This window comes from Dipteris shenzhenensis, chromosome 16, assembly GCF_047967505.1.
Source record: "Dipteris shenzhenensis isolate YYH24624 ecotype China chromosome 16, Dip_SZ_1.0, whole genome shotgun sequence".
NCBI classification, from domain to species: domain Eukaryota; kingdom Viridiplantae; phylum Streptophyta; class Polypodiopsida; order Gleicheniales; family Dipteridaceae; genus Dipteris; species Dipteris shenzhenensis.
The window spans coordinates 35,740,338-35,754,638 of NC_141611.1; the positions used below are offsets into that span (position 1 = coordinate 35,740,338).

At 41.7% G+C, this 14,301-nt stretch overlaps 1 pseudogene across 4 annotated transcripts; it reads left to right on the plus strand.

The window, feature by feature from the left end:
- The first annotated feature begins 5,169 nt into the window (after window positions 1–5,169).
- On the plus strand, window positions 5,170–8,619 carry LOC147892895 (scarecrow-like protein 21 pseudogene; annotated as a pseudogene). Of its 4 annotated transcripts, none has more exons than XR_015542317.1 (2): window positions 5,170–5,294; window positions 6,250–8,619. The product of XR_015542317.1 is annotated as a scarecrow-like protein 21 pseudogene, transcript variant X2 (transcript). The 4 variants fall into 4 exon arrangements; XR_015542318.1 differs by lacking the exon at window positions 5,170–5,294 and adding an exon at window positions 5,386–5,572; XR_015542316.1 differs by lacking the exon at window positions 5,170–5,294 and adding an exon at window positions 5,585–6,051.
- The last annotated feature ends 5,682 nt before the right edge of the window (window positions 8,620–14,301 follow it).

Here is a 14,301-nt window from a genome sequence, read left to right on the forward strand (position 1 = left end):
TTGAGGCTTTCTTAATCCTTTTTGTGAAGAACACTAGTCTCAAAGAAAATGATATGACTACAATGACAAGAATGCATATAGTTAAAATATATGGCATAGTAATCTCAAAATACCATGTGGTATGTTAAACACCATTGGTATATGTAGGTTACCACACGATAGTCGATTAAATCTCAATTAGAGTTGGTTTTTATTGATTTTTTTCAAATTGATTTAGATCAATGATTTAAATTGACCTATTTAAATCTCTCACAAACCCCTATTTTCTCCATGGTCCTCTAGCTATTGATAGAGATCCAAATTTATTAATGAAGATATCTTCTCCTCCACGACATCTTGTTGCTCTAAAGGTGATGATGATATAATGGAGTCTATCCATGTGAGTCGAGGACTAGCTCCCAAGACACAACCTTCTAGTGGGGGAGCCACACCTCTCTTTGCTAGTGGACTAGCTATGATATTCCCTCAGATAGCAATAGTTATCCCATTGGACACCCCAAGACCATCTACTTCACTCTGCAAAACCCCTTCGATACCATTTTTGGCATCTTCTCCTATGGTTCTACCCTATTCCATGGATGACATGAGACACTCCATGTTTGTCATGTTTGAACATGAAATACCTAAGGATTGGCATTATCAACCCCTTGATAAGAAAGACTATTTCATTGATGCAATGTGTTAGCAGATTCCTAAGCACATGGGGTTTTGCAACAAGTGGATGCTTTGATACATGTGAGGAGTGATGGTTCACAACAAATAAAAAATTCAAGGTGCAATGAGAGTTTGTTTGCAAAGGCCCAATCTTGTAAGTCAACAGGATTGGAACAAGGAAAAAAGGAGTTTCAAGAGGATCTTGTCAAGTGAAACTAGCAAAAGGATGTATATTAAGAATCCAAAAGGATAAGACAAGATCATCTCACCTTGGAGCCAATGGCAAGGGTCACTTCATTGTATACTTCATAATTATAAGTATGAATATGCCTTTAAATATAACATCTATATCCCCGAGGTTAAAAGAACAAGGAAACTAAACATCCCTATTATACATGTCAATAAGAGGGCCTTTTACAAAGAAAAGGAATGATAATAGTTAAAGTAACTTTTCCATTTTAAGATTTGATGAGAGTGTATGGAGATGGTACATGGAAAAGAATCTCCTTAAACTTCCCTCCCTCCTTCATATACACTTATTCATGCATGGTTTTGCTATGTGCCAATGCAAATGACAACATACCCATTGTTGCCTTTGATCTCTACTATTACATCAGCCATAATCCTGGGAGTGTGGATATGGTGAAGTGGGAAACCAGAGGGCTTGATAGTGCAACGGTGGACACGTAAGATTAATGCTTAGCATTATAGAAGGATGCCAAGAGGGGTCAAAAGATTAAGGTCCTTTGAAAGGACACTTGGCATAAAAGGGGGTCCACATGTCATGCATTGGGTTCAGGGGAGATTTCTAGAGACAGGGCAAGATTATTCCTTGGCTTGTTTCATCTTGAGGTGCATGTTTAACAATTTCTTTCATCTAAATGCATGCATTCTTTTGTATCTATCTATTGATGTGCTTGTCCTACACTTGAGGGTTTCCCTTATACTACAAGGTCCCCTGTGATGTTCATTAAGAACACCCCTTTATGTATGGGGTGCCCCCTTGGTGGGTGTTCGGGGGCGGGAGCCCCCGAGGCGACGGTATAGGGAATATTCCTTGAATATTCCATGGACGACTAGTTGGTTCCACCGACTAGGTTGACTGGTCGACTCCACTGACTACGTTGATTCAACTACCGCCCTCATAGCTATAAAAAGGCGACCTCCCTAGTCCATTATATCAGATCAGATCAGTTCAGATCAGATCAGATCTTCTAGCTAGTAGCTCTTCACCTAGTATTTGTCTAGATCACCATCTAAGCTCCACGGTGCTCCTTTGAAAAAATAAAGCCCTCGATGGATTCCCTTATGTGATAAGGTCCCCTCTAATGTTCATGTTTGGATCTTAAGTAAACCCCTTGTATGTGGTGCTCATGTATGTGGTGTGCCCCTTCAAAAAATCAAGGTTTGTGGTATGTATGCACTTCAAAACCAACAATACACTCTTGCGTATGGTACATCCCTAGCTTAAAGAGCCCCCTTTCATCACGTGTGGATGGTTTAATTTTAGTTTTCCTTTTGTCTTGGTTCTCTTGAGATATCTAAGAGTTAGTGGAATCATGTTTCCCTTGGAATTATTAGGGTTATGACTCAAGTTGTAACTCGAAAGGGTAGTCACCTGCTAGTTCTAAATTTTGAAGGCAAAAATTCATAGTTCTTTCTATTGAGGCATTGCTTAGAGGATTGTAAGCATGAGAGTCAAGTCAGTGGCAAGATTGTGTTAATGATCGTAGGGAGTTTAACATCTTTGCCATTGGGGAAAACTTTTGGTGCATTCATTATATGCCACCTATTCCCTCCACTTTGAGATGAAACAAGGAGACTCATTGATAGTAGGGAAGAGAGGTTTGCCCTTTCCTTACATCATAGCATTTTATCTTGGCATTATGTCCTACACTTCGAAAAACAATACAAAAGTAGTGGCCTTTAATGGATGATATGTTAGTAAAGTGATGTCGCATCAAACACCGACCTTCCAAGAGCATTTGCATTAATTTGTTTCCTTACTCAACAAAAGAACAAGAGAATAAATCTATCTTTGTAATAAGAAAAGAGGTTTGTGGGATGTTGGTGTCAAGGAGAAAAGAAGTTCTTTCTTACTTGAGTTGTTGCTTTGTAATCTATTTCAATTTGACTAACGATAAAGCATTTAGAGTGAGGTTAGCATGAGGCAATTTCAGAATATTTCTTGATAGATTTAGTAAAATATTCAAAAGTATGATTTGCTATTTGAGCAACAATGTTCTCAATCTGAAGATGGTTCATTGATATAATAAAATTTCTATTGAGTGTTAAGGTTCCCACTCATTGTTCTTTTGGGAATGCTTGTCACGTTTTGATCAATGCATCACAAATGGTGTTGCATGAAATATGTGTGCATGCCCTGCCCCCTGCCACATGCGCGCGTGTGTGCACGCACGCATGCACACACACAGATAGACACGCACGTAGGTATCCATGTGGACATACATACATATGTGTGTGTGTGTGTGTGTGTGTCTATATATATATATATGTGTGTGTGTGTGTGTGTGTGTGTATATGTATGTATGTATGTATGTGTGTGTGTGTGTGTGTGTGTTTTATATATATATATATATATATGTAGAGAGAGAGAGAGAGAGAGAGAGAGAGAGAGAGAGAGAGAGAGAGAGAGAGAAAGAGAGAGAGAGAGAGAGAGAGAGAGACCACAATGCTTTGTTCACAATAATACTAAATCTGACCTACTCTAAGTATCGAAAACCTGCATATAAGTGACATTTAGGTAATAAAAATGCAATTACTAGTTTGGTGTTGTGAAAAAGTTCAAATGCTTTCCAGTTGAATATTTTTTAAAAATTATCTACGACAATGCAAAATAAACATAAGTTTGTTCGATTGACACGCCGTAATATATATAGTGAGATTTTGAATGCTTGTGAGTTGGCTTAGTTCTTTGGATTGCACATGGTGATAGATAAGGACATCTTCAGTCACAAGCATCATTGAATTTGGGTAATCGGTCTCTTTTGGTTGCACACATATAATTTTCTAGTTGTTGTGGCTAGAAAACAAAAGAATTACATGGGGAGGAGATAATTTCATAATGGCGCTACTTCTTTTAAAGGACAAGAATATTTGAAAATTTCCACGGATCGTATATTTTTTGATGTGATGTTTTGGAATGGAGTAGAGGACTCTTAGAGAATATTATTTTTCGAAAGGTAGGACGATATTGTTAATTGCTTAGCAAGTGGATGGGAGCATTTAAAAAAAAACAGAATGGATGGGAGGATTTTACAAGAATGTTGGTAAGTGAATTCATTTTTAAAAGGAGATTCACTCAAGGCCAAAAGGTAGAAACATATTTGAGGCTTGCTTGAAAAGAGCACTCCCTTTATTCCTCTACCAAAATTTTGAGCTCTTGAGGTATGAGAATTAAAGTGAACCTTCTCCAACGTGACAAGAACTTAAAAGGTGAGAGGTTTCTTTTGTAACATAGTATGCCTAGAATAACTTGCACAATTTAATTAACTCTCATGAGAAAACGTGCAAACGTTCTAGATGGATTCCACACATCTCCACACATCTCCCCTCTCTAGTTTTGCCCTTAGGAAAAGCGCCAATTGTTTGAGGATAGGCATCGTGTTACATCACATAGTGATCTTTAAAATAACTTTGTGGCTTTTCTTTTATCATGCCTTTTGTAGTGTAAAGAAATTCTTTAGAGCAATAATTTAATGAGAGAGGAGAATTACATTGAAAGGTACCAAAAAGTGTGGGGCCCATAGTGACAGGTAAGGGCTTGCAAGACTCACATGGGGTGCAAAAGGATTGATGGGTGGCATGATGTGTCGAGGGAGCAAGACATTCTTAAGATAACGAGGCAAATTTGCACCGATTGAAACTGAGAAAACCCGTGAAAGATTCGACCTAGTCCTTTCATTTCGTTGCGTAAAAACCGGCAAAAATCCATGTGTAACACTGTCTTGAGATGCCAAAACTCAAGACACCCCACAACTGGCAAAGGTTGGATTGGTAAGAAAGCGCTTTTGGAGCATTGGACTCGAGAGTCTAGGGAGCCCCAAATGCACATTGCCAGACGAGGGTGCCCAAAATGCACATTGCCAAATGCACATTGCCAGACAAGGGTCAGAGGCCTGCCACGTCATCGGGGAATAAAACGCCCTGCTCGTGATTGAGACTTTGGGACCGCGAAAATGCTTAGGTATGGCCACGTCATCGCTAGGTGGGCCAAGGACCCTGGCCACAAGTTGGTCGGCACAGTCAAATACAAAGTTACTGGGCAGAGTACGTGGACTACGGACGTGTAGACACGAGATGATGTTTCATTAACGACAGCAAGTTAGATACGCTAAAGGTGAATTTAGATACACTAAACGTGAATGTTAGATACGCTAAACGGCAATTATCCGATCTTACGAACGGGGTTTTTTGACCGTTTACTGCAGTTTAAAACAGTCTCACACGCCATAGCCAAATCGTCCAAGCTCGTGCTAGTCGTGACGTTCCTCCCATCACTCCATCATCTCCTTCGTCTCTTGCTCTCCCCCTCCCTCGCTGGATCTTCCTCTTGTCAGCAATAATATCCGTCTCCCTCCCTAGTTCGTTGACGGCTCTGCGCCAGAATCTTTCAGCGGGTAAGCTCGTTGACAATTGATCCACAGACGCAGGGCGAGAGAGAGAGAGAGAGAGAGAGAGAGGGGGAGCTGGCGCCCAGCCGAGAAGAGCTACATAGAGAGAGAGAGAGAGAGAGAGGTCATCTGATTCTTTTCAACGTCGGTAAAGCTGCAGCACCCCGCAGCACAGACACACCACACGCGCACTCAGGCTGTTAGCACACAGGAAGACTTTGAAGCGGCGGGATAAGTGTGGCTGCGGCAGCGAACGTCTGGGTCGGCGATGGGCGTGGAGAGAGGTAGACGGGGAGGAAAAAAAACTGGGAAGTCAGACAGGCAGGATTGATCCGTAAGCGTGTGCGTGTGTATGTGATATTGAGAGTGAGAGAGAGAGACTGTCACAGAGAGGTGTGTGGGATTTCCAAAGCGAGGTTGCTTATAGAAGGGCGATCCCCGGACGGCGGAGAGAGAGAGAGAGAGAGAGTGCTGCTGCTGCTTGGTTTCTCCGTTGAGAGAGTGTGTTTGGGTGTGCATATGCGACAGCGAGAGAGAAGACCTTTAGGAAGATTTGGAGATCACGCAGGCTCAAATTGCTCGCTTCGCTCGCTTGGTCGCTTGCTTCCCGTTGCCGTTGCCTCTCCTTCTGCTTCATGCGTCTTTAACCACCTCCCCCAACGCGTGCACAGCCCCGTATTGCTCGGAAACGTGAAATGATCCGCTCCCTAGGAAGTTGCCATCCAGCTCAAACACGCCCACTGGATTTGCACTAGCGCAGCTGGTTTGTACCCCCCCGACAGCTTCAGGATGCACCTCACTTCTCTTCTCTACGTCACCTCAGCCTTTGCCGTCCTTATTAAGTAGAAGCCTAGACCGCCTCGGCTCGCATCTGCTCCGCTTTCGATGTCTTCAATTGTATGGGGTTTACGGCATGCTTCAGAGTCGTAGCTGACTCAATTCTGCTTGAATATCCGTGCAGGAAGGGGCTTCTCCGTTCCTCGCTCTTGCGATTTTGGAGGGTCGCAGACTCGCAGCTTCTTCTGTGATTTCCGCCTGCTGTCGCATTAGACTTGAGGTTGCGGGGGGCGGCGTTCTTGGGCACCCATTCAGCTCTGTTTTCAACAATCTCAGCAGGGTGAAATCTGTGCAAGCATGAGTATGCCTTACACACACAAGCATAGCGGCATCTCAGGCGTCTCTGGAGGAATTCCCGAACCCTCAGTCCCGAATGTGCGGCCTTATTACAACAGAGATATCAGGCTGACAAGCGATGTCTCAGGACTCGGCAGCAAGCAGCAGGCTGTGTATGGATATGGAAACTTGAGGAACGCTAATTCTCCAATTTCTTCCCTCTCCCCTCCTCAGTCTTCGGCGAATTCGGAACCTTTGTCCCACTCCAGTTTGGATTATCACTACGATAGTGATTCGCACAGGAGTGATAACTCCAACCAGAGCTGCTCTTCTCAGTACACAGAGCCATACGTCTACAATTCGTCCGCCTATGAGGGCGCATATCATCTAAGAGCACAGACTGTAGGGGCTCCCTCTTTGGACAGTCCTCAAATTGGCAGTCCTGATTCGCTACAGGGATATTTCCACGTTCCTAGTACAATCCAGTGTGCATCCATCCCCTACACTCGCAATTTCGCTTCCGGTGACAGGACCTTCAAGCACAAGTTGCAAGAGCTAGAGACTGCGTTGATGGGTCCAGATGGAGATGATACAGATCTTGCTCATCTTGCAAGGGACGGGAGTAACGCTCCTCCTGGAGCATGGACTGATCTTTTAGGGGAGCTTGTTCGACGGAATCCTCAGCTTTGTCCTGTCATTGTGAAAGAGGAGGGTGGAAGGTACGAGAATTTACCTCCGGTACTTGTGCAGCATAGTATGCCTGCAATATTACCGAGCGTACAGAGTCTAGCTATGCCGGACGAACAGCACGAGGGGCCGAATGGAGTTCCACAGTCTTCGTTCTGTCATCCATCTGCAGAGTCTTTGCAAATGATGTACCAAGGGAGAAGCGTGAAGGACTTGTTGGTGATGTGTGCTGCGGCTTATGCTGACGAGAGGCTGGACTTGGCTGAATCCATAATGGGGGAGCTTAGAAAGGCAGTGTCAATATACGGAGATCCCATTGAGAGGCTTGCTGCGTATATGTCTGAGGGTCTTGTGGCACGGCTTGAGTCTTCAGGCTCCTCACTATACAAAGCCTTGAAATGCATGGAAGCTCCAGCTGCAGATGTACTATCAGCTATGCAGAAGATGTACGAAATCTGCCCGTATTTCAAGTTCGCGTACATGGCAGCCAATGGTGCAATAGCTGAAGCATTCAAAGATGAAGCAAAGGTTCACATTTTCGACTTCCAGATAGCCCAGGGCGCACAATGGATCACTCTTATACAAGCTCTTGCCAAAAGGCCTGGAGGCCCCCCTTCTGTGAGGATCACTACAGTGGACGACCCCCAATCCCAGGCTGCGCCTGTGGGAGGAATGCAAATGGTGCAGCAAAGGCTCTGGAACCTTGCAGAGTCTCTTGGAGTAACCTTTGAGTTCCAAGCAGTGCAAGCACGAATGTCCGAAGTGCGAGCCCACATGATAGAGCGAAGACCTGAAGAGGCTCTAGCTGTAAACTTTGCCCTTCAGCTCCATCACATGCCCGATGAAAGTGTTTCCCTCACAAATCCACGAGATACTTTACTTCGGATGGTGAAAAGCTTGAACCCCAAAGTTGTAACCTTGGTGGAACAGGAAGCAAACACGAACACAGCACCGTTCCTTCTGAGGTTTATGGAAACCTTGGACTATTACTATGCAGTCTTTGAGTCCATTGATGTGACTCTTCCAAGGGAAAGCAAAGACAGAGTCAATGTTGAGCAACAGTGCTTGGCACGAGACATCGTCAATGTCATTGCTTGTGAAGGATCAGAAAGAATAGAACGGCATGAACTGATGGGGAAATGGAGAGCACGAATGATGATGGCCGGATTCAAGCCCCATCATCTCAGTTCTCACGTTAACAGCACCATTAGGATGCTTTTGCAAAGTTACAATGAGAATTATCGTTTGAAAGAGGAAGGAGGGGCACTGTTTTTGGGCTGGTTAAGCAGGTCTCTAGTAGTGGCCTCTGCGTGGAACTAACTGAAAAAAACTGTTGTGTTAGCTTCATCTTCCCAGATGAGATCTCTAGCTTTACTGCACGAATAGCTATACTCCAGAGAATAGGACTGGTATTAACAAGCAAAAAAAATACTGCATACATGTAAATCCACAAAATCCTAACATGGTGGCAGCTGGGGCTGTCATTGACAGTCTGATGTTCTTCCCTGTGAATGAAATGACTGATTTCAAATGTCTTGGTTTTTGGTTGTGTGCCACGGTTTTGGTTTGTGTACATAAGTGAATTACTGTCTTAGTTTGTCCTTACAAAGGAGGACATTTTTTTGTTTTCATAGTGATGAAGTGGGCTGATTCCAATGCTCTCAAGTAGAGCTTAAGCTCAAGCCAAAACCCTACCGGAGTTAGTGTTTTCTCTCATCATAGGATCTGTCAATTTCCACTGCACTCGCCTTGGAATATCCCCCCGACTTTCATAGATCGGTCCTTCTCTCCTTCCCACATGGAGCATCACCCAGGGCTGAGGGCCTAATCCTGAAGGCTGCGTCTGAGAAAATGGTTGGAATGATGAGGAATGCTAGAATTACATGCGCATTTTATGTCAAGACAATATGGAGAGAGAAATGTCAGCACCTGGAAATGCTTTCTTTCTTCTAATTCAATTCAGTTTTGGTGCCGCTTACTAATATAAAGATCGCCAGTCGCTATTTCATATTAGAAGGCTATGCTTACAAGACATATGCATTGTCACCCTACGGTACAATTTTCTCACGGGAAAATGGTCAAAGCAGCAAACCAAAAAACTCAAGACTGTAGAGGGCAAGAACTAACCAGACTTGGTGAGCCATCTAATCTTAAGCCACAGCACTGCAGTGTTCTGGCAGTCTTTCTCTTTCCTAAAGCTTAGAGAGCTGTATTTAGATTGTGATAAGAGATTTTTACAAGAAATCAAAGAGGGGAGTGTCTCTTAGCCGAGGATAAAAAACATGATCGAGAACTCCCATCTCAGTTCAAATTGCAAAGCAAAGTCACGACTATAAACGCGAACAGCGTATTCACGTCTATTGATATGAGCCTCAACAAGATCTATATCCTTAATAAATTTGCAGTTTCCGTGTGTGCCCTGATTGTGCCTTTTACATCAACGAGTTGCATCACCTGTCTACGACGGGTTAGAGGCCCGCTCCACTGGGTCTCAAAGTACGATCTTAAAACGTCAAGTTTCATGTAACCCAATTTACTCAACAAATGCAATTCAATTTATTAGGGGAGCTCTATGTGGATCTATTCTATCTTGTTGAATTTGTTGTCTTTCTTTTATACTCAACAAACACAATTCAACTTATTATGGGAGCTCTAGGTCTATCTATTGGATCTTTTTGTACATAGCTTTGGAGGCTTTAAGAATTTCTTTTGTACCATTGTGTTCTTTTGGACACAATTATGATGAGGACTCTCTCTCTCTCTCTCTCTCTCTATATATATATATATATATATTTCTCTCTCCTTGCATACATACACGTGAGCATGTGTGCACATATGTGATACACAAATGTATATATCTGTGCATATACACACATATATACATATGCATATAGCAAGTGTCCCCCGGCCCTTGGAACACACACACACACACACACACACACACACACACATAGCGAGAGAGAGAGAGAGAGAGAGAGAGAGAGGCTCCTTTTGGCACATGCATTGATCGGTTCTTAAATTGTTAAACAATTCACCTTGCATACTTGGATTGGGTTTTAAAATTTTGGCTAAGTCTTAATCCACAGCTTTGGGACCTTCTATCTCCTCCTTTCGTTCCATTGACCTTCCATCTCCTCCTTCCTTCCAAAGGTGAACTTCCATCTCCTTCATTCCATTGACCTTCTATCTCCTCCTTCCTCCCAAATCTTCCTCTTGTCTTTCCATCTCCTCCACACTCAAAGCCTGCCTCTTGTCTTTCCACCTCCTCCCCTCTCCAAGCCTCCATCCAAAGCTCCTTCTTTGTGACATGTGGTAGGGTCTTCTCCTCCAAGGTGTCACGTGTCCTCATTTTTTTTCCCTAGTGTCCATGGTTAATAGGTTAAAGATTGATTGCTTCCTTTGGTGGTTAATAGGTTAAAGATTGATTGCTTCCTTTGGGTTCCATGTTCACTCTGAGTGCCTTTACCTTTTGAGATCTAGCTATCTAAGCTTTTGGCTTTGAAGCCATCATGTTCTAGGTTGCAACATACGGGGTTAAAACTCTTATCTTTTTCAATGCATGCATATATATGCCGGTGTTCTCCTTTTAAGATATGATGTTGGGACTCCTAAGAATGGTGTAAATTACAATATACCAAATATTACATACAGTCAAACCCAACCCTAATCCTAAGGGATTCATGTATATATCCGTGTTTATGTTCAACACATTCTAGCGTATCTTACAATGTATATAATTACCAATCTTGTGCACTCCACTATCTCCCCTCAATCCTCCAACTCAAAGCCACTCAAGCTCTATTTGTTGTGACTGAGTGCAAGCCCTTTGCTTTGTCAAGATGTAAGCCTTTGCTTTGTCAATGCACAAGTCCTCCCCTCAAGGAATCTTCCTCATATGTTTCGCTCATCTCATAGAACTTCTCCTTCTCTTCCTTTTGATTCAATTCTACCTTGTGGAGATTCAATTATCCTTCTTTGAGGTTTTGTTATAAAGTTCATTTCACATAGCATACAAGTTATGATGGCTAGCATACTCAATAGCACACTGCTACGAGAAAACAATTGTGAGCAACAATAGTAAAGTAGCGAGGATACTAATGCAATACAAGCAAACATGAAGCAAACAATGGAGACTAGATGAACTACACATAGAGTCATCAATGAAGCAGTTCAACATGCAATGACCTCCATTCTTTGTGCTTCATCGAGTCTCCTCTACATGCTGTCATCGTTACCAAAAACCCTATTCAACTTCAAAGTTTCCATCACCTTCTTCACAAGTGACCTAGGCCACGTCCATGTGTTAGTGAAGATTAGGTTAGATTAGATTGAGTCAGGCCATGGTAACCTTTTCCTCACTGCCAAATCATTACTAGTTCAATCATCAAAGAAATCAATGGTACAACCAGCATATCTAGTCAACAATGCCATGCTATCACTGCCATTTTAGCATACCATGTCACTTCATGTTAAATGCCATCAATGCCATGTCAGCATACCCTATTATCTTGTGCTACGTAAGCACACTTTTGTAAGGAACATGTGAACACATAGCACCACATCATCATACAAAACACCTCATCAAATTTCACCACTCCTTGGACAAAGTTTGGCACAAATTTTAAATGGCCATAACTTTTGATCTTGAACCTGCATTGGCCTTTGACTTTGAGTTGAAGAAATCAACAATTGTTGGTTGAAGGACTTTATCCCATTGCATGCACCAACATCTCTAGGATCCATTTTTATAAGCTTTGATGACTTGGATACTACTAGAAAGAGTTTTCTCTCCCAAGTCTCATGCCAAAAATCCAAGATCATGGAGTCTTTCATGACCAAAATACATTGAAACATTGTTGGACCCAATCTTTTTGTGCCATTCGACTGAGATAGTTCTCCCACTTTTCCATGTGGACTTCTCTACTATTGTCAGCTCCTTTACCAAGACCTCACCCTTTACATAGATAGATTGCCTTTAGCATACCTATCAATGACATCCATCCATCTTGCAAAGAAGAGCTCACCCGAATGAATAATCATATGGACATTCTTTTGATTGTACTTTGGTCCAACAAGGTATGTGCACTATATGGAAAAGTGCTACACAAGAATAATATATGAAACACTAATTTCCAACATTAGTTTTAAAACCAAGCTTATATAAACACAAGAATAATATATGAAACACTGATTTCCAACAACAGTTTTAAAACCAAGCTTATATAAACAAGAGTATGCATAAAAAACAACATTGTATGTTTCAAAATATAGACAAAGCAAAATCTAAAAAGTTAGGATCAAAGAGATACTTACGTCCCATAATGTATGTGCTTTACTAGTTCCAACTTTAGGCTTCTTGGATTTACCGAATGCAAACCATTGATTCGAAGCTACTTTAGTTGTTTTGCATAAGGCATATCCTTCATGACCTGTTGCACTTTTTCATTTGCCTTTCGTGAAATAAGGCGATTAACATGCTTTAGAAAATTCAAAACTATCATTGTCATGCTTTTTGCTGGATAGACTAGTTTGATATACTCGACCATTCTATAAGTACTCTCTTGTAGAATTTTTGACGATCTGATTATTGGTGTATTTGTGAGTGGTTCAAAGGGCATCCAACCAGCTTTTGTGGAGCAATCCCTTGGATTCATTACAAATTCATTAAGCAATATATAGACATGCTAATCCACATGGGGTTCTATACACATAATCAAATGGTGCTTGCTAGCAGTTTTGAGCAAGAATTGAGAACCCTTCCATTCCAAAAGAATAGTACTATAATAAACTTTCTCCCCCCACTCCTTGATCCATTTTCCTTGACCAACAAAATCATCTTCCAATGGACTTATCTTCAATGGTAGATCACTCTCATTATCCCTCACTACTATGACCATGTCCTTCATCACTCCTACTTTTCCCATGTGCTTCTTTAAGCTTGGTTAAGTTCCTTGGTGTATTGGGCATTTGTCTCTCTTTATTGAATCTCTCAATGAACATGTTAAGGCTAGATTATCATCAACAAAACATCCTGGCACCCCAATTTTTCCATCAAATACTTTTGTTATCTAGTGTTTTGATTTGTCTCATAAGCAAGAGGTGATAGATAATAAACTTTCATGCCTACTCTAATAAAATGGCTTCATCAGCTTCTTTATTCACTATACAATTGGTTACCAGACACTCTACCTACATCTTTGAAGTCTGAGTATTATTCCTTCTCATGAATAGATGGACTTTCTTAAAATCTCTACCATTTTCACTATATGTGTCCATGTACTATGCCCATTCTAGATTCTTGCATCCATTGTATGTTTTCTCAAAGGGTTTACTCTTTTTTTACTAGTTACGCTATGACCACTAGCACTTGTATTTGTTCTCTTGCCTTTGGTACCCTTATTTCTTGAAATCTCAGTGCGCTTGCTTTCCATATCTATTTTAAAGCATAAGATCGAAACAAGTAGGTCAGAGCACAAATGTAGACCCTATATCACAGCATGATTTTTCCAAATTCTATGGGGAATTTTGAAATGAAAAAGATTCTATGTACTACTCTTGGTTGAGGATTAAAGGATAAGGCCCTTCTTATCCTCCTTAGCCGTTTAGCATCCACCACAATCGGTTGTAAAATCAATCTTCATGAAACCAAAGAATGAAAGACAAAGGCTTATTTTTTCATCCTCCACCAAGATCGGTTTTAAAAAAGATCTTGGAAGAGGATGAAATACTAAAGCCCCTTCATACTCATCCTCCAATAAGACTAGTTTGAAATTCGATCTTGGCGGGTGGAGGATGAAAGGATAAGAACGTAATTTAGTGGAGATTGAAAGGATAAGCCTTAGCCTTTCAACCTCCACTAAGATAGGTTTTAAAATCGATCTTGGTGGAGGATGAAAGGATAAGGCTTACCCTTTCATTCCCCACTTCCACAAAGATCACTTTTAACAGTGATTTAGGTGGAGGATGGAGGGCCAAGTCTTTTCCTTTCATCCTCTAGCTCCATTAAGATTGACACCAAGATTGGTTTTAAACTTGATCTTGGTGGAATCATACGGTGAAAGGTGAAGTACTATCCTTTCATCCTCCACCAATATTGTTTTAAAATCACTCTCATTGGAGCATGAGGCTTAGCCTTTCATCCTCCACCAAGGTCGGTTTTAAAATTGACCTTGGTGGAAGACGAAAGGGTAAACCTCATGCTCCATCAAGATCA